The sequence below is a fragment of the Crinia signifera genome, chromosome 8 (genome assembly GCF_055691185.1).
Source record: "Crinia signifera chromosome 8, ASM5569118v1, whole genome shotgun sequence".
NCBI classification, from domain to species: domain Eukaryota; kingdom Metazoa; phylum Chordata; class Amphibia; order Anura; family Myobatrachidae; genus Crinia; species Crinia signifera.
The window spans coordinates 75296143-75312967 of NC_139224.1; the positions used below are offsets into that span (position 1 = coordinate 75296143).

At 39.0% G+C, this 16825-nt stretch overlaps 21 non-coding genes and 15 pseudogenes across 21 annotated transcripts; all 36 read left to right on the forward strand.

Annotated features, from left to right (window-relative positions):
* Positions 1-280: 280 nt before the first annotated feature.
* Positions 281-399, forward strand: LOC146032450 (5S ribosomal RNA). Its single transcript, XR_014457884.1, has one exon. It is a non-coding gene; the product is annotated as a 5S ribosomal RNA (ribosomal RNA).
* A 345-nt stretch (positions 400-744) lies between these two features.
* On the forward strand, positions 745-863 carry LOC146028496 (5S ribosomal RNA; annotated as a pseudogene).
* A 343-nt stretch (positions 864-1206) lies between these two features.
* LOC146032341 (5S ribosomal RNA) lies at positions 1207-1325 on the forward strand. The gene has a single exon (XR_014457782.1). It is a non-coding gene; the product is annotated as a 5S ribosomal RNA (ribosomal RNA).
* A 345-nt stretch (positions 1326-1670) lies between these two features.
* Positions 1671-1789, forward strand: LOC146033800 (5S ribosomal RNA). The gene has a single exon (XR_014459209.1). It is a non-coding gene; the product is annotated as a 5S ribosomal RNA (ribosomal RNA).
* A 345-nt stretch (positions 1790-2134) lies between these two features.
* On the forward strand, positions 2135-2253 carry LOC146031275 (5S ribosomal RNA). The gene has a single exon (XR_014456745.1). It is a non-coding gene; the product is annotated as a 5S ribosomal RNA (ribosomal RNA).
* Positions 2254-2598: 345 nt separating this feature from the next.
* On the forward strand, positions 2599-2717 carry LOC146034539 (5S ribosomal RNA). The gene has a single exon (XR_014459944.1). It is a non-coding gene; the product is annotated as a 5S ribosomal RNA (ribosomal RNA).
* Positions 2718-3062: 345 nt separating this feature from the next.
* On the forward strand, positions 3063-3181 carry LOC146028553 (5S ribosomal RNA; annotated as a pseudogene).
* A 345-nt stretch (positions 3182-3526) lies between these two features.
* On the forward strand, positions 3527-3645 carry LOC146035095 (5S ribosomal RNA). The gene has a single exon (XR_014460498.1). It is a non-coding gene; the product is annotated as a 5S ribosomal RNA (ribosomal RNA).
* Positions 3646-3991: 346 nt separating this feature from the next.
* On the forward strand, positions 3992-4110 carry LOC146028583 (5S ribosomal RNA; annotated as a pseudogene).
* Positions 4111-4455: 345 nt separating this feature from the next.
* Positions 4456-4574, forward strand: LOC146027884 (5S ribosomal RNA; annotated as a pseudogene).
* A 345-nt stretch (positions 4575-4919) lies between these two features.
* Positions 4920-5038, forward strand: LOC146029334 (5S ribosomal RNA; annotated as a pseudogene).
* Positions 5039-5384: 346 nt separating this feature from the next.
* LOC146029058 (5S ribosomal RNA) lies at positions 5385-5503 on the forward strand (annotated as a pseudogene).
* Positions 5504-5849: 346 nt separating this feature from the next.
* LOC146035093 (5S ribosomal RNA) lies at positions 5850-5968 on the forward strand. The gene has a single exon (XR_014460497.1). It is a non-coding gene; the product is annotated as a 5S ribosomal RNA (ribosomal RNA).
* Positions 5969-6312: 344 nt separating this feature from the next.
* On the forward strand, positions 6313-6431 carry LOC146028509 (5S ribosomal RNA; annotated as a pseudogene).
* Positions 6432-6775: 344 nt separating this feature from the next.
* LOC146032451 (5S ribosomal RNA) lies at positions 6776-6894 on the forward strand. The gene has a single exon (XR_014457885.1). It is a non-coding gene; the product is annotated as a 5S ribosomal RNA (ribosomal RNA).
* Positions 6895-7239: 345 nt separating this feature from the next.
* Positions 7240-7348, forward strand: LOC146028742 (5S ribosomal RNA; annotated as a pseudogene).
* Positions 7349-7691: 343 nt separating this feature from the next.
* LOC146032296 (5S ribosomal RNA) lies at positions 7692-7810 on the forward strand. The gene has a single exon (XR_014457737.1). It is a non-coding gene; the product is annotated as a 5S ribosomal RNA (ribosomal RNA).
* Positions 7811-8151: 341 nt separating this feature from the next.
* On the forward strand, positions 8152-8270 carry LOC146028262 (5S ribosomal RNA; annotated as a pseudogene).
* A 345-nt stretch (positions 8271-8615) lies between these two features.
* On the forward strand, positions 8616-8734 carry LOC146028538 (5S ribosomal RNA; annotated as a pseudogene).
* Positions 8735-9078: 344 nt separating this feature from the next.
* LOC146034968 (5S ribosomal RNA) lies at positions 9079-9197 on the forward strand. The gene has a single exon (XR_014460372.1). It is a non-coding gene; the product is annotated as a 5S ribosomal RNA (ribosomal RNA).
* Positions 9198-9542: 345 nt separating this feature from the next.
* On the forward strand, positions 9543-9661 carry LOC146034888 (5S ribosomal RNA). The gene has a single exon (XR_014460291.1). It is a non-coding gene; the product is annotated as a 5S ribosomal RNA (ribosomal RNA).
* A 345-nt stretch (positions 9662-10006) lies between these two features.
* Positions 10007-10125, forward strand: LOC146028497 (5S ribosomal RNA; annotated as a pseudogene).
* A 343-nt stretch (positions 10126-10468) lies between these two features.
* On the forward strand, positions 10469-10587 carry LOC146034748 (5S ribosomal RNA). Its single transcript, XR_014460152.1, has one exon. It is a non-coding gene; the product is annotated as a 5S ribosomal RNA (ribosomal RNA).
* A 345-nt stretch (positions 10588-10932) lies between these two features.
* On the forward strand, positions 10933-11051 carry LOC146033801 (5S ribosomal RNA). The gene has a single exon (XR_014459210.1). It is a non-coding gene; the product is annotated as a 5S ribosomal RNA (ribosomal RNA).
* A 345-nt stretch (positions 11052-11396) lies between these two features.
* LOC146031276 (5S ribosomal RNA) lies at positions 11397-11515 on the forward strand. The gene has a single exon (XR_014456746.1). It is a non-coding gene; the product is annotated as a 5S ribosomal RNA (ribosomal RNA).
* A 345-nt stretch (positions 11516-11860) lies between these two features.
* LOC146034540 (5S ribosomal RNA) lies at positions 11861-11979 on the forward strand. The gene has a single exon (XR_014459945.1). It is a non-coding gene; the product is annotated as a 5S ribosomal RNA (ribosomal RNA).
* Positions 11980-12323: 344 nt separating this feature from the next.
* Positions 12324-12442, forward strand: LOC146033895 (5S ribosomal RNA). The gene has a single exon (XR_014459303.1). It is a non-coding gene; the product is annotated as a 5S ribosomal RNA (ribosomal RNA).
* Positions 12443-12786: 344 nt separating this feature from the next.
* Positions 12787-12905, forward strand: LOC146033494 (5S ribosomal RNA). Its single transcript, XR_014458903.1, has one exon. It is a non-coding gene; the product is annotated as a 5S ribosomal RNA (ribosomal RNA).
* Positions 12906-13249: 344 nt separating this feature from the next.
* LOC146029306 (5S ribosomal RNA) lies at positions 13250-13368 on the forward strand (annotated as a pseudogene).
* Positions 13369-13711: 343 nt separating this feature from the next.
* Positions 13712-13830, forward strand: LOC146032342 (5S ribosomal RNA). Its single transcript, XR_014457783.1, has one exon. It is a non-coding gene; the product is annotated as a 5S ribosomal RNA (ribosomal RNA).
* A 346-nt stretch (positions 13831-14176) lies between these two features.
* On the forward strand, positions 14177-14295 carry LOC146028848 (5S ribosomal RNA; annotated as a pseudogene).
* Positions 14296-14642: 347 nt separating this feature from the next.
* On the forward strand, positions 14643-14761 carry LOC146027475 (5S ribosomal RNA). Its single transcript, XR_014454875.1, has one exon. It is a non-coding gene; the product is annotated as a 5S ribosomal RNA (ribosomal RNA).
* Positions 14762-15106: 345 nt separating this feature from the next.
* On the forward strand, positions 15107-15225 carry LOC146028845 (5S ribosomal RNA; annotated as a pseudogene).
* Positions 15226-15568: 343 nt separating this feature from the next.
* Positions 15569-15687, forward strand: LOC146033214 (5S ribosomal RNA). Its single transcript, XR_014458624.1, has one exon. It is a non-coding gene; the product is annotated as a 5S ribosomal RNA (ribosomal RNA).
* Positions 15688-16032: 345 nt separating this feature from the next.
* On the forward strand, positions 16033-16151 carry LOC146029726 (5S ribosomal RNA; annotated as a pseudogene).
* Positions 16152-16494: 343 nt separating this feature from the next.
* LOC146032271 (5S ribosomal RNA) lies at positions 16495-16613 on the forward strand. Its single transcript, XR_014457713.1, has one exon. It is a non-coding gene; the product is annotated as a 5S ribosomal RNA (ribosomal RNA).
* Positions 16614-16825: the final 212 nt, after the last annotated feature.

Below are 16825 nucleotides of genomic sequence, written 5' to 3' on the forward strand. Positions count from 1 at the left end.
TTGCCAATACAGACATTTGGGAGAGGTCAAACAGACACAATAGCCATCACCTAAAGACTTACCACACTGTTTCGGCCCAATTCCAACTGCTTTTGGCAGCTAAACAGTGTCGAGCCTCTTTAGTATTTTAATTTGAGACCACCTGCTAATATTATGTCCTGTAGGTCTTTTTACATTACCAACACATGATTTTTTTCAGTAAGCCAATACAGTTAGGAAACTTTTATATTAGCTTACCTGGTTATAGAAGTAGAAGAGGGCAAAAAAGTGGCGCTATCTCACCTACAGCCATATCACATTGGATACGCCCAATCTCGTCTGATCTTGGAAGCTAAGCAGTGTTGGGCCTGGTTAGTACTTGGGTGGGAGACCACATGGGAACACCAGGTGCTGTAGTTTTTTTCCCATTACTGGCAAATTGTTTTTATTCTCTTGCTATTTTAATTGGAAACTTTTTATTTTTATTGCCGATACAGACATTTGGGAGAGGTCAAAAAGACACAATAGCCATCACCTAAAAACTTACCACACTGTTTAGGCCCAATTCCAATTGCTTTTGGCAGCTAAACAGTGTTGAGCCTCTTTAGTAGTTTAATTTGAGACCACCTGCTTATATCATGTCCTGTAGGTCTTTTTACATTACCAACACATGATTTTTTTCATTAAGCCAAAACAGTTAGGAAACTTTTTTATTAGCTTACCTGGTTATAGAAGTAGAAGGGGGTAAAAAAGTGCCTGTACCTCACCTACAGCCATACCACATTGGATACGCCCAATCTCGTCAGTTCTTTGAAGCTAAGCAGTGATGGGCCTGTTTAGTACTTGGGTGGGAGACCACATGGGAACAATAGGTGCTGTATGTGTTTTCCCATTACTGGCAAATTGTTTTTATTCTCTAGCTATTTAAATTGGAAACTTTTTTTTTATTGCCAGTACAGACATTTGGGAGAGGTCAAACAGACACAATAGCCATCATCTAAAAACATACCACACTGTTTAGGCCCAATTCCAACTGCTTTTGGCAGCTAAACAGTGTTGAGCCTCTTTAGTTGTTTAATTTGAGACCACCTGCTAATATCATGTCCTGTAGGTCTTTTTACATTACCAACACATGATTTTTTTCAGTAAGCCAATACAGTTAGGAAACTTTTTTATTAGCTTACCTGGTTATAGAAGTAGAAGAGGACAAAAAAGTGCCTGTATCTCACCTACAGCCATACCACATTGGATACGCCCAATCTCGTCTGATCTTGGAAGCTTAGCAGTGTTGGGCCTGGTTAGTACTTGGGTGGGAGACCACATGGGAACACCAGGTGCTGTAGGTTTTTCCCATTACTGGCAAATTGTTTTTATTCTCTAGTTTTTTAAATTGGAAACTTTTTTCTCTTTATTGCCAGTACAGACATTTGGAAAAGGTCAAAAAGATACAATAGCCATCACCTAAAAACTTACCACACTGTTTAGGCCCAATTCAAACTGCTTTTGGCAGCTAAACAGTGTTGAGCCTCTTTAGTAGTTTAATTTGAGACCACCTGCTAATATCAGGTCCTGTAGGTCTTTTTACATTACTAACACATGATTTTTTTCAGTAAGCCAATACAGTTAGGAAACTTTTTTATTAGCTTACCTGGTTATAGAAGTAGAAGAGGGCAAAAAAGTGCCAATATCTCACCTACAGCCATACCACATTGGATACGCACAATCTCGTCTGCTCTTGGAAGCTAAGCAGTGTTGGGCCTGGTTAGTACTTGGGTGGGAGACCACATGGGAACACCAGGTGCTGTAGGTTTTTTCCCATTACTGGCAAATTGTTTTTATTCTCTAGCTATTTAAATTGGAAACTTTTTATTTTTATTGACAATACAGACATTTGGGAGAGGTCAAACAGACACAATAGCCATCACCGGAAGACTTACCACACTGTTTCGGCCCAATTCCAACTGCTTTTGGCAGCTAAACAGTGTTGAGCCTCTTTAGTAGTTTAATTTGAGACCACCTGCTAATATCATGTCCTGTAGGTCTTTTTACATTACCAACACATGATTTTTTTCAGTAAGCCAATACAGTTAGGAAACTTTTTTATTAACTTACCTGGTTATAGAAGTAGAAGAGGGCAAAAAAGTGCCTGTAACTCACCTACAGCCATACCACATTGGATACGCCCAGTCTCGTCTGATCTTGGAAGCTAAGCAGTGTTGGGCCTGGTTAGTACTTGGGTGGGAGACCACATGGGAACACCAGGTGCTGTAGGTTTTTTCCCATTACTGGCAAATTGTTTTTATTCTCTAGCTATTTAAATTGGAAACTTTTTCTTTTTATTGCCAATACAGAGATTTGGGAGAGGTCAAACAGACACAATAGCCATCACCTAAAGACTTACCACACTGTTTAGGCCCAATTCCAACTGCTTTTGGCAGCTAAACAGTGTTGAGCCTCTTTAGTAGTTTAATTTGAGACCACCTGCTAATATCATGTCCTTTCGGTCTTTTTACATTATCAACACATGATTTTTTTCAGTAAGCCAATACAGTTAGGAAACTTTTTTATTAGCTTACCTGGTTATAGAAGTAGAAAAGGGCAAAAAAGTGGCGATATCTCACCTACAGCCATATCACATTGGATACGCCCAATCTCGTCTGATCTTGGAAGCAAAGCAGTGTTGGACCTGGTTAGTACTTGGGTGGGAGACCACATGGGAACACCAGGTGCTGTAGTTTTTTTCCCATTACTGGCACATTGTTTTTATTCTCTTGCTATTTTAATTGGAAACTTTTTATTTTTATTGCCAATACAGACATTTGGGAGAGGTCAAACAGACACAATAGCCATCACCTAAACACTTACCACACTGTTTCGTCCCAATTCCAACTGCTTTTGGCAGCTAAACAGTGTTGAGCCTCTTTAGTAGTTTAATTTGAGACCACATGCTAATATTATGTCCTGTAGGTCTTTTTACATTACCAACACATGATTTTTTTCAGTAAGCCAATATAGTAAGGAAACTTTTTTATTAGCTTACCTGGTTATAGAAGTAGAAGAGGGCAAAAAAATTCCTGTATGTCACCTACAGCCATACCACATTGGATACGCCCAATCTAGTCTGGTCCAGGAAGCTAAGCAGTGTTGGGCCTGATTAGTACTTGGGTGGGAGACCACATGGGAACACCAGGTGCTGTAGGTTTTTTTCCCATTACTGGCAAATTGTTTTTATTCTCTAGCTATTTAAATTGGAAACTTTTTTTTTTATTGCCAGTACAGACATTTGGGATAGGTCAAACAGACACAATAGCCATCACCTAAACACTTACCACACTGTTTCGTCCCAATTCCAACTGCTTTTGGCAGCTAAACAGTGTTGAGCCTCTTTAGTAGTTTAATTTGAGACCACCTGCTAATATCATGTCCTGTAGGTCTTTTTACATTATCAACACATGATTTTTTTCAGTAAGCCAATACAGTTAGGAAACTTTTTTATTAGCTTACCTGTTTATAGAAGTAGAAGAGGGCAAAAAAGTGCGTGAATCTCACATACAGCCATACCACATTGGATACGCCCAATCTCGTCTGGTCTAGGAAGCTAAGCAGTGTTGGGCCTGATTAGTACTTGGGTGGGAGACCACATGGGAACACCAGGTGCTGTAGGTTTTTTCCCATTACTGGCAAATTGTTTTTATTCTCTAGCTATTTAAATTGGAAACTTTTTCTTTTTATTGCCAATACAGACATTTGGGAGAGGTCAAACAGACACAATAGCCATCACCTAAAGACTTACCATACTGTTTAGGCCCAATTCCAACTGCTTTTGGCAGCTAAACAGTGTTGAGCCTCTTTAGTAGTTTAATTTGAGACCACCTGCTAATATTATGTCCTGTAGGTCTGTTTACATTACCAACACATGATTTTTTTCAGTAAGCCAATATAGTTAGGAAAAAAATTTTATTAGCTTACCTGGTTATAGAAGTAGAAGAGGGCAAAAAATTGCCTGTATCTCACCTACAGCCATACCACATCGGATATGCCCAATCTCGTCTGATCTTGGAAGCTAAGCAGTGTTGGGCCTTGTTAGTACTTGGGTGGGAGACCACATGGGAACACCAGGTTCTGTAGGATTTTCCCATTACTGTCAAATTGTTTTTATTCTCTGGATTTTTAAATTGGAAACTTTTTTCTCTTTATTGCCAGTACAGACATTTGGAAGAGGTCAATAAGATACAATAGCCATCACCTAAAAAATTACCACACTGTTTAGGCCCAATTCAAACTGCTTTTGGCAGCTAAACAGTGCTGAGCCTCTTTAGTAGTTTAATTTGAGACCACCTACTAATATCATGTCCTGTAGGTCTTTTTACATTACCAACACATGATTTTTTTCAGTAAGCCAATACAGTTAGTAAACTTTTTTATTAGCTTACCTGGTTATAGAAGTAGAAGAGGGCAAAAAAGTGCCTGTATCTCACCTACAGCCGTACCACATTGGATACGCACAATCTCGTCTGCTCTTGGAAGCTAAGCAGTGTTGGGCCTGGTTAGTACTTGGGTGGGAGACCACATGGGAACACCAGGTGCTGTAAGTTTTTTCTCATTACTGGCAAATTGGTTTTATTCTCTTGCTATTTAAATTGGAAACTTTTTATTTTTATTGCCAATACAGACATTTGGGAGAGGTCAAACAGACACAATAGCCATCACCTAAAGACTTACCACACTGTTTTGGCTAAATTTCAATTGCTTTTGGCAGCTAAACATTGTTGAGCCTCTTTAGTAGTTTAATTTGAGACCACCTGCTTATATCATGTCTTTTAGGTCTTTTTACATTACGAACACATGATTTTTTTTCAGTAAACCAAAACAGTTAGGGAACTTTTTTATTAGCTTACCTTGTTATAGAAGTAGAAGAGGGCAAAAAGTGCCTGAATCTCACCTACAGCCAGAGCACATTGGTTACGCCCAATCTCGTCCGATCGTGGAAGCAAAGAAGTGTTGGGCCTGGTTAGTACTTGGGTGGGAGACCACATGGGAACACCCGGTGCTGTAGGCTTTTTCCCCATTACTGGCAAATTGTTTTTATTCTCTTGCTATTTAAATTGGAAACTTTTTATTTTTATTGCCAATACAGACATTTGGGAGAGGTCAAACAGACACAATAGCCATCACCTAAAGACTTACCACACTGTTTTGGCTAAATTCCAATTGCTTTTGGCAGCTAAACATTGTTGAGCCTCTTTAGTAGTTTAATTTGAGACCACCTGCTTATATCATGTCTTTTAGGTCTTTTTACATTACGAACACATGATTTTTTTTCAGTAAACCAAAACAGTTAGGGAACTTTTTTATTAGCTTACCTTGTTATAGAAGTAGAAGAGGGCAAAAAGTGCCTGAATCTCACCTACAGCCATAGCACATTGGTTACGCCCAATCTCGTCCGATCGTGGAAGCAAAGAAGTGTTGGGCCTGGTTAGTACTTGGGTGGGAGACCACATGGGAACACCCGGTGCTGTAGGCTTTTTCCCCATTACTGGCAAATTGTTTTTATTCTCTAGCTATTTAAATTGGAAACTTTTTCTTTTTATTGCCAATACAGACATTTGGGAGAGGTCAAAACGAGACAAAAGCCATCACCTAAAGACTTACCACACTGTTTCGGCCCAATTCCAACTGCTTTTGGCAGCTAAACAGTGTTGAGCCTCTTTAGTAGTTTAATTTGAGACCACCTGCTAATATTATGTCCTGTAGGTCTTTTTACATTACCAACACATGATTTTTTTCATTAAGCCAATATAGTTAGGAAACTTTTTTATTAGCTTACCTGGTTATAGAAGTAGAAGAGGGCAAAAAAGTGAATGTACGTCACCTACAGCCATACCACATTGGATACCCCCAATCTCGTCTGGTCTTGGAAGCTAAGCAGTGTTGGGCCTGATTAGTACTTGGGTGGGAGACCACATGGAAACACCAGGTGCTGTAGGATTTTTCCCATTACTGGCAAATTGTTTTTATTCTCTTGCTATTTAAATTGGAAACTTTTTATTTTTATTGCCAATACAGACATTTGGGAGAGGTCAAACAGACACAATAGCCATCACCTAAAAACTTACCACACTGTTTAGGCCCAATTCCAACTGCTTTTGGCAGCTAAACAGTGTTGAGCCTCTTTAGTAGTTTAATTTGAAACCACCTGCTTATATCATGTCCTGTAGGTCTTTTTGCATCACCAACACATGATTTTTTTCATTAAGCCAAAACAGTTAGGAAACTTTTTATTAGCTTACCTGGATATAGAAGTAGAAGAGTGCAAAAAAGTGCCTGTATCTCAATTACAGCCATACCACATTGGATACGACCAATCTCGTCTGATCTTGGAAACTAAGCAGTGATGGGCCTGTTTAGTACTTGGGTGGGTGACCACATGGGAACACCAGGTGCTGTATGTTTTTCCCATTACTGGCAATTTTTTTTTATTCTCTAGCTATTTAAATTGAAAACTTTTTCTTTTTATTGCCAATACAGACATTTGGGAGAGGTCAAACAGACACAATAGCCATCACCTAAAGACTTACCACACTGTTTCGGCCCAATTCCAACTGCTTTTGGCAGCTAAACAGTGTCGAGCCTCTTTAGTATTTTAATTTGAGACCACCTGCTAATATTATGTCCTGTAGGTCTTTTTACATTACCAACACATGATTTTTTTCAGTAAGCCAATACAGTTAGGAAACTTTTATATTAGCTTACCTGGTTATAGAAGTAGAAGAGGGCAAAAAAGTGGCGCTATCTCACCTACAGCCATATCACATTGGATACGCCCAATCTCGTCTGATCTTGGAAGCTAAGCAGTGTTGGGCCTGGTTAGTACTTGGGTGGGAGACCACATGGGAACACCAGGTGCTGTAGTTTTTTTCCCATTACTGGCAAATTGTTTTTATTCTCTTGCTATTTTAATTGGAAACTTTTTATTTTTATTGCCGATACAGACATTTGGGAGAGGTCAAAAAGACACAATAGCCATTACCTAAAAACTTACCACACTGTTTAGGCCCAATTCCAACTGCTTTTGGCAGCTAAACAGTGTTGAGCCTCTTTAGTAATTTAATTTGAGACCACCTGCTAATATCATTTCCAGTAGGTCTTTTTACATTACCAACACATGATTTTTTTCAGTAAGCCAATATAGTTAGGAAACTTTTTTATTAGCTTACCTGGTTATAGAAGTAGAAGAGGACAAAAAAGTGCCTGTATCTCACCTACAGCCATACCACATTGGATACGCCTGATCTTGGAAGCTAAGCAGTGTTGGGCCTGGTTAGTACTTGGGTGGGAGACCACATGGGAACACCAGGTGCTGTAGGTTTTTTCCCATTACTGGCAAATTGTTCTTATTCTCTAGCTATTTAAATTGAAAACTTTTTTTTTATTGCCAGTACAGACATTTGGGAGAGGTCAAACAGACACAATAGCCATCACCTAAAGACTTACCACACTGTTTCGTCCCAATTTCAACTGCTTTTGGCAGCTAAACAGTGTTGAGCCTCTTTAGTAGTTTAATTTGAGACCACCTGCTAATATTATGTCCTGTAAGTCTTTTTACATTACCAACACATGATTTTTTTCAGTAAGCCAATATAGTTAGGAAACTTTTTTATTAGCTTACCTGGTTATAGAAGTAGAAGAGGGCAAAAAAGTGTCTGTATCTCACCTACAGCCATACCACATTGGATACACCCAATCTCGTCTGATCTTGGAAGCTAAGCAGTGTTGGGCCTGGTTAGTACTTAGGTGGGAGACCACATGGGAACAACAGGTGCTGTAGGATTTTTCCCATTACTGGTAAATTGTTTTTATTCTCTAGCTATTTAAATTGGAAACTGTTTTTTATTGCCAGTACAGACATTTGGAAGAGGTCAAACAGACACAATAGCCATCACCTAAAAACTTACCACACTGTTTAGGCCCAATTCCAAATGCTTTTGGCAGCTAAACAGTGTTGAGCCTCTTTAGTAGTTTAATTTGAGACCACCTGCTAATATCATGTCCTGTAGGTCTTTTTACATTACCAACACATGATTTTTTTCGTAAGCCAATACAGTTAGGAAACTTTTTTATTAGCTTACCTGGTTATAGAAGTAGAAGAGGACAAAAAAGTGCCTATATCTCACCTACAGCCATACCACATCGGATATGCCCAATCTCGTCTGATCTTGGAAGCTAAGCAGTGTTGGGCCTGGTTAGTACTTGGGTGGGAGACCACATGGGAACACCAGGTTCTGTAGAATTTTCCCATTACTGGCAAATTGTTTTTATTCTCTGGCTTTTTAAATTGGAAACTTTTTTCTCTTTATTGCCAGTACAGACATTTGGAAGAGGTCAATAAGATACAATAGCCATCACCTAAAAAATTACCACACTGTTTCGGCCCAATTCCAACTGCTTTTGGCAGCTAAACAGTGCTGAGCCTCTTTAGTAGTTTAATTTGAGACAACCTACTAATATCATGTCCTGTAGGTCTTTTTACATTACCAACACATGATTTTTTTCAGTAAGCCAAAACAGTTAGGAAACTTTTTTATTAGCTTACCTGGTTATAGAAGTAGAAGAGGGCAAAAAAGTGCCTGTATCTCACCTACAGCCATACCACATTTGATACGCACAATCTCGTCTGCTCTTGGAAGCTAAGCAGTGTTGGGCCTGGTTAGTACTTGGGTGGGAGACCACATGGGAACACCATGTGCTGTTGGTTTTTTCTCATTACTGGCAAATTGTTTTTATTCACTAGCTATTTAAATTGGAAACTTTTTATTTTTATTGCCAATACAGACATTTGGGAGAGGTCAAACAGACATAATAGCAATCACCTAAAACTTACCACACTGTTTAGGCCCAATTCCAACTGCTTTTGGCAGCTAAACATTGTTGAGCCTCTTTAGTAGTTTAATTTGAGACCACCTGCTTATATCATGTCTTTTAGGTCTTTTTACATTACCAACACATGATTTTTTTTCAGTAAACCAAAACAGTTAGGGAACTTTTTTATTAGCTTACCTTGTTATAGAAGTAGAAGAGGGCAAAAAGTGCCTGAATCTCACCTACAGCCATAGCACATTGGATACGCCCAATCTCGTCCGATCTTGGAAGCAAAGAAGTGTTGGGCCTGGTTAGTACTTGGGTGGGAGACCACATGGGAACACCAGGTGCTGTAGGTTTTTTCCCATTACTGGCAATTTTTTTTATTCCCTAGCTATTTAAATTGGAAACTTTTTCTTTTTATTGCCAATACAGACATTTGGGAGAGGTCAAACAGACACAATAGCCATCACCTAAAGACTTACCACACTGTTTCGGCCCAATTCCAACTGCTTTTGGCAGCTAAACAGTGTTGAGCCTCTTTAGTAGTTTAATTTGAGACCACCTGCTAATATTATGTCCTGTAGGTCTTTTTACATTACCAACACATGATTTTTTTCAGTAAGCCAATATAGTTAGGAAAAAATTTTTATTAGCTTACCTGGTTATAGAAGTAGAAGAGGGCAAAAAAGTGCCTGTATCTCACCTACAGCCATACCACATTGGATATGCCAAATTTCGTCTGAGCTTGGAAGCTAAGCAGTGTTGGGCCTGGTTAGTACTTGGGTGGGAGACCACATGGGAACACCAGGTGCTGTAGGTTTTTTCCCATTACTGGCAAATTGTTTTTATTCTCTAGCTATTTAAATTGGAAACTTTTTATTTTTATTGCCAATACAGACATTTGGGAGAGGTCAAATAGACACAATAGCCATCACCTAAAAACTTACCACACTGTTTAGGCCCAATTCCAACTGCTTTTGGCAGCTAAACAGTGTTGAGCCTCTTTAGTAGTTTAATTTGAGACCACCTGCTTATATCATGTCCTGTAGGTCTTTTTACATTACCAACACATGATTTTTTTCATTAAGCCAAAACAATTAGGAAACTTTTTTATTAGCTTACCTGGTTATAGAAGTAGAAGGGGGTAAAAAAGTGCCTGTACCTCACCTACAGCCATACCACATTGGATACGCCCAATCTCGTCAGTTCTTTGAAGCTAAGCAGTGATGGGCCTGTTTAGTACTTGGGTGGGAGACCACATGGGAACAATAGGTGCTGTATGTGTTTTCCCATTACTGGCAAATTGTTTTTATTCTCTAGCTATTTAAATTGGAAACTTTTTTTTTATTGCCAGTACAGACATTTGGGAGAGGTCAAACAGACACAATAGCCATCATCTAAAAACATACCACACTGTTTAGGCCCAATTCCAACTGCTTTTGGCAGCTAAACAGTGTTGAGCCTCTTTAGTTGTTTAATTTGAGACCACCTGCTAATATCATGTCCTGTAGGTCTTTTTACATTACCAACACATGATTTTTTTCAGTAAGCCAATACAGTTAGGAAACTTTTTTATTAGCTTACCTGGTTATAGAAGTAGAAGAGGACAAAAAAGTGCCTGTATCTCACCTACAGCCATACCACATTGGATATGCCCAATCTCGTCTGATCTTGGAAGCTTAGCAGTGTTGGGCCTGGTTAGTACTTGGGTGGGAGACCACATGGGAACACCAGGTGCTGTAAGTTTTTCCCATTACTGGCAAATTGTTTTTATTCTCTAGTTTTTTAAATTGGAAACTTTTTTCTCTTTATTGCCAGTACAGACATTTGGAAAAGGTCAAAAAGATACAATAGCCATCACCTAAAAACTTACCACACTGTTTAGGCCCAATTCAAACTGCTTTTGGCAGCTAAACAGTGTTGAGCCTCTTTAGTAGTTTAATTTGAGACCACCTGCTAATATCATGTCCTGTAGGTCTTTTTACATTACTAACACATGATTTTTTTCAGTAAGCCAATACAGTTAGGAAACTTTTTTATTAGCTTACCTGGTTATAGAAGTAGAAGAGGGCAAAAAAGTGCCCATATCTCACCTACAGCCATACCACATTGGATACGCACAATCTCGTCTGCTCTTGGAAGCTAAGCAGTGTTGGGCCTGGTTAGTACTTGGGTGGGAGACCACATGGGAACACCAGGTGCTGTAGGTTTTTTCCCATTACTGGCAAATTGTTTTTATTCTCTAGCTATTTAAATTGGAAACTTTTTATTTTTATTGACAATACAGACATTTGGGAGAGGTCAAACAGACACAATAGCCATCACCTGAAGACTTACCACACTGTTTCGGCCCAATTCCAACTGCTTTTGGCAGCTAAACAGTGTTGAGCCTCTTTAGTAGTTTAATTTGAGACCACCTGCTAATATCATGTCCTGTAGGTCTTTTTACATTACCAACACATGATTTTTTTCAGTAAGCCAATACAGTTAGGAAACTTTTTTATTAACTTACCTGGTTATAGAAGTAGAAGAGGGCAAAAAAGTGCCTGTATCTCACCTACAGCCATACCACATTGGATACGCCCAGTCTCGTCTGATCTTGGAAGCTAAGCAGTGTTGGGCCTGGTTAGTACTTGGGTGGGAGACCACATGGGAACACCAGGTGCTGTAGGTTTTTTCCCATTACTGGCAAATTGTTTTTATTCTCTAGCTATTTAAATTGGAAACTTTTTCTTTTTATTGCCAATACAGAGATTTGGGAGAGGTCAAACAGACACAATAGCCATCACCTAAAGACTTACCACACTGTTTAGGCCCAATTCCAACTGCTTTTGGCAGCTAAACAGTGTTGAGCCTCTTTAGTAGTTTAATTTGAGACCACCTGCTAATATCATGTCCTTTCGGTCTTTTTACATTATCAACACATGATTTTTTTCAGTAAGCCAATACAGTTAGGAAACTTTTTTATTCGCTTACCTGGTTATAGAAGTAGAAAAGGGCAAAAAAGTGGCGATATCTCACCTACAGCCATATCACATTGGATACGCCCAATCTCGTCTGATCTTGGAAGCAAAGCAGTGTTGGACCTGGTTAGTACTTGGGTGGGAGACCACATGGGAACACCAGGTGCTGTAGTTTTTTCCCATTACTGGCACATTGTTTTTATTCTCTTGCTATTTTAATTGGAAACTTTTTATTTTTATTGCCAATACAGACATTTGGGAGAGGTCAAACAGACACAATAGCCATCACCTAAACACTTACCACACTGTTTCGTCCCAATTCCAACTGCTTTTGGCAGCTAAACAGTGTTGAGCCTCTTTAGTAGTTTAATTTGAGACCACATGCTAATATTATGTCCTGTAGGTCTTTTTACATTACCAACACATGATTTTTTTCAGTAAGCCAATATAGTTAGGAAACTTTTTTATTAGCTTACCTGGTTATAGAAGTAGAAGAGGGCAAAAAAATTCCTGTATGTCACCTACAGCCATACCACATTGGATACGCCCAATCTCGTCTGGTCTAGGAAGCTAAGCAGTGTTGGGCCTGATTAGTACTTGGGTGGGAGACCACATGGGAACACCAGGTGCTGTAGGTTTTTTCCCATTACTGGCAAATTGTTTTTATTCTCTAGCTATTTAAATTGGAAACTTTTTTTTTTATTGCCAGTACAGACATTTGGGATAGGTCAAACAGACACAATAGCCATCACCTAAACACTTACCACACTGTTTCGTCCCAATTCCAACTGCTTTTGGCAGCTAAACAGTGTTGAGCCTCTTTAGTAGTTTAATTTGAGACCACCTGCTAATATCATGTCCTGTAGGTCTTTTTACATTATCAACACATGATTTTTTTCAGTAAGCCAATACAGTTAGGAAACTTTTTTATTAGCTTACCTGTTTATAGAAGTAGAAGAGGGCAAAAAAGTGCGTGTATCTCACATACAGCCATACCACATTGGATATGCCCAATCTCATCTGATCTTGAAAGCTAAGCAGTGTTGGGCCTGGTTAGTACTTGGGTGGGAGACCACATGGGAACACCAGGTGCTGTAGGTTTTTTCCCATTACTGGCAAATTGTTTTTATTCTCTAGCTATTTAAATTGGAAACTTTTTCTTTTTATTGCCAATACAGAGATTTGGGAGAGGTCAAACAGACACAATAGCCATCACCTAAAGACTTACCATACTGTTTCGGCCCAATTCCAACTGCTTTTGGCAGCTAAACAGTGTTGAGCCTCTTTAGTAGTTTAATTTGAGACCACCTGCTAATATTATGTCCTGTAGGTCTTTTTACATTACCAACACATGATTTTTTTCAGTAAGCCAATACAATTAGAAAACTTTTTTATTAGCTCCCTGGTTATAGAAGTAGAAGAGGGCAAAAAAGTGCCTGCACCTCACCTACAGCCATACCACATTGGATACGCTAAATCTCGTCTGATTTTGGAAGCTGAGCAGTGTTGGGCCTGGTTAGTACTTAGGTGGGAGACCACATGGGAACACCAGGTGATATAGGTTTTTTCCCTATACTGGCAAATTGTTTTTATTCTCTAGCTATTTAAATTGGAAACTTTTTTTTTATTGCCAGTACAGACATTTGAAAGAGGTCAAACAGACACAATAGCCATCACCTAAAAACTTACCACACTGTTTAGGCCCAATTCCAACTGCTTTTGGCAGTTAAACAGTGTTGAGCCTCTTTACTAGTTTAATTTGAGACCACCTGCTAATATCATGTCCTGTAGGTCTTTTTACATTACCAACACATGATTTTTTTCAGTAAGCCAATACAGTTAGGAAACTTTTTTATTAGCTTACCTGGTTATAGAAGTAGAAGAGAACAAAAAAGTGCCTCTATCTCACCTACAGCCATACCACATTGGATACGCCCAATCTCGTCTGATCTTGGAAGCTTAGCAGTGTTGGGCCTGGTTAGTACTTGGGTGGGAGACCACATGGGAACACCAGGTGCTGTAGGTTTTTCCCATTACTGGCAAATTGTTTTTATTCTCTAGTTTTTCAAATTGGAAACTTTTTTTCTCTTTATTGCCAGTACAGACATTTGGAAAAGGTCAAAAAGATACAATAGCCATCACCTAAAAACTTACCACACTGTTTAGGCCCAATTCAAACTGCTTTTGGCAGCTAAACAGTGTTGAGCCTCTTTAGTAGTTTAATTTGAGACCACCTGCTAATATCATGTCCTGTAGGTCTTTTTACATTACTAACACATGATTTTTTTCAGTAAGCCAATACAGTTAGGAAACTTTTTTATTAGCTTACCTGGTTATAGAAGTAGAAGAGGGCAAAAAAGTGCCTGTATCTCACCTACAGCCATACCACATTGGATACGCACAATCTTGTCTGCTCTTGGAAGCTAAGCAGTGTTGGGCCTGGTTAGTACTTGGGTGGGAGACCACATGGGAACACCATGTGCTGTTGGTTTTTTCTCATTACTGGCAAATTGTTTTTATTCACTAGCTATTTAAATTGGAAACTTTTTCTTTTTATTGCCAATACAGACATTTGGGAGAGGTCAAACATACATAATAGCAATCACCATAAAAAATTAACACACTGTTTAGGCCCAATTCCAACTGCTTTTGGCAGCTAAACAGTGTTGAGCCTCTTTAGTAGTTTAATTTGAGACCACCTGCTAATATTATGTCCTGTAGGTCTGTTTACATTACCAACACATGATTTTTTTCAGTAAGCCAATATAGTTAGGAAAAAAATTTTATTAGCTTACCTGGTTATAGAAGTAGAAGAGGGCAAAAAATTGCCTGTATCTCACCTACAGCCATACCACATTGGATATGCCAAATTTCGTCTGATCTTAAAAGCTAAGCAGTGTTGGGCCTGGTTAGTACTTGGGTGGGAGACCACATGGGAACACCAGGTGCTGTAGGTTTTTTCCCATTACTGGCAAATTGTTTTTATTCTCTAGTTATTTAAATTGGAAACTTTTTATTTTTATTGCCAATACAGACATTTGGGAGAGGTCAAACAGACACAATAGCCATCACCTAAAAACTTACCACACTGTTTAGGCCCAATTCCAACTGCTTTTGGCAGCTAAACAGTGTTGAGCCTCATTAGTAGTTTAATTTGAGACCACCTGCTTATATCATGTCCTGTAGGTCTTTTTACATTACCAACACATGATTTTTTTCATTAAGCCAAAACAGTTAGGAAACTTTTTTATTAGCTTACCTGGTTATAGAAGTAGAAGGGGGTAAAAAAGTGCCTGTACCTCACCTACAGCCATACCACATTGGATACGCCCAATCTCGTCAGTTCTTTGAAGCTAAGCAGTGATGGGCCTGTTTAGTACTTGGGTGGGAGACCACAAGGGAACAATAGGTGCTGTATGTGTTTTCCCATTACTGGCAAATTGTTTTTATTCTCTAGCTATTTAAATTGGAAACTTTTTTTTTATTGCCAGTACAGACATTTGGGAGAGGTCAAACAGACACAATAGCCATCATCTAAAAACATACCACACTGTTTAGGCCCAATTCCAACTGCTTTTGGCAGCTAAACAGTGTTGAGCCTCTTTAGTAGTTTAATTTGAGACCACCTGCTTATATCATGTCCTGTAGGTCTTTTTACATTACCAACACATGATTTTTTTCAGTAAGCCAAAACAGTTAGAAAACTTTTTTATTACCTTACCTGGTTATAGAAGTAGAAGAGGGCAAAAAAGTGCATGTATCTCACCTACAGCCATACCACATTGGATACGCCCAATCTCGTCTAATCTTGGAAGCTAAGCAGTGATGGGCCTGGTTAGTACTTGGGTGGGAGACCACATGGGAACACCAGGTGCTGTAGGTTTTTTCCCATTACTGGCAAATTGTTTTTATTCTCTAGCTATTTAAATTGGAAACTTTTTATTTTTATTGCCAGTACAGACATTTGGGAGAGGTCAAACAGACACAATAGCCATCACCTAAAAACTTACTACACTGTTTAGGCCCAATTCCAACTGCTTTTGGCAGCTAAACAGTGTTGAGCCTCTTTAGTAGTTTAATTTGAGACCACCTGCTTATATCATGTCCTGTAGGTCTTTTTACATTACCAACACATGATTTTTTTCATTAAGCCAAAACAGTTAGGAAACTTTTTTATTAGCTTACCTGGTTATAGAAGTAGAAGGGGGTAAAAAAGTGCCTGTATCTCACCTACAGCCATACCACATTGGATACGCACAATCTCGTCAGTTCTTTGAAGCTAAGCAGTGATGGGCCTCTTTAGAACTTGGGTGGGAGACCACATGGGAACAATAGGTGCTGTATGTGTTTTCCCATTACTGGCAAATTGTTTTTATTCTCTAGCTATTTAAATTGGAAACTTTTTTTTTATTGCCAGTACAGACATTTGGGAGAGGTCAAACAGACACAAAAGCCATCATCTAAAAACATACCACACTGTTTAGGCCCAATTCCAACTGCTTTTGGCAGCTAAACAGTGTTGAGCCTCTTTAGTAGTGTAATTTGAGACTACCTGCTTATATCATGTCCTGTAGGTCTTTTTACATTACCAACACATGATTTTTTTCAGTAAGCCAAAACAGTTACGAAACTTTTTTATTACCTTACCTGGTTATAGAAGTAGAAGAGGGCAAAAAAGTGCATGTATCTCACCTACAGCCATACCACATTGGATACGCCCAATCTCGTCTGATCTTGGAAGCTAAGCAGTGATGGGCCTGGTTAGTACTTGGGTGGGAGACCACATGGGAACACCAGGTGCTGTATGTTTTTTCCCATTACTGGCAAATTTTTTTTATTCTCTAGCTATTTAAATTGGAAACTTTTTTTTTATTGCCAGTACAGACATTTGGGAGAGGTCAAACAGACACAATAGCCATCACCTAAAAAGTTACCACACTGTTTAGGCCCAATTCCAACTGCTTTTGGCAGCTAAACAGTGTTGAGCCTCTTTAGTAGTTTAATTTGAGACCACCTGCTAA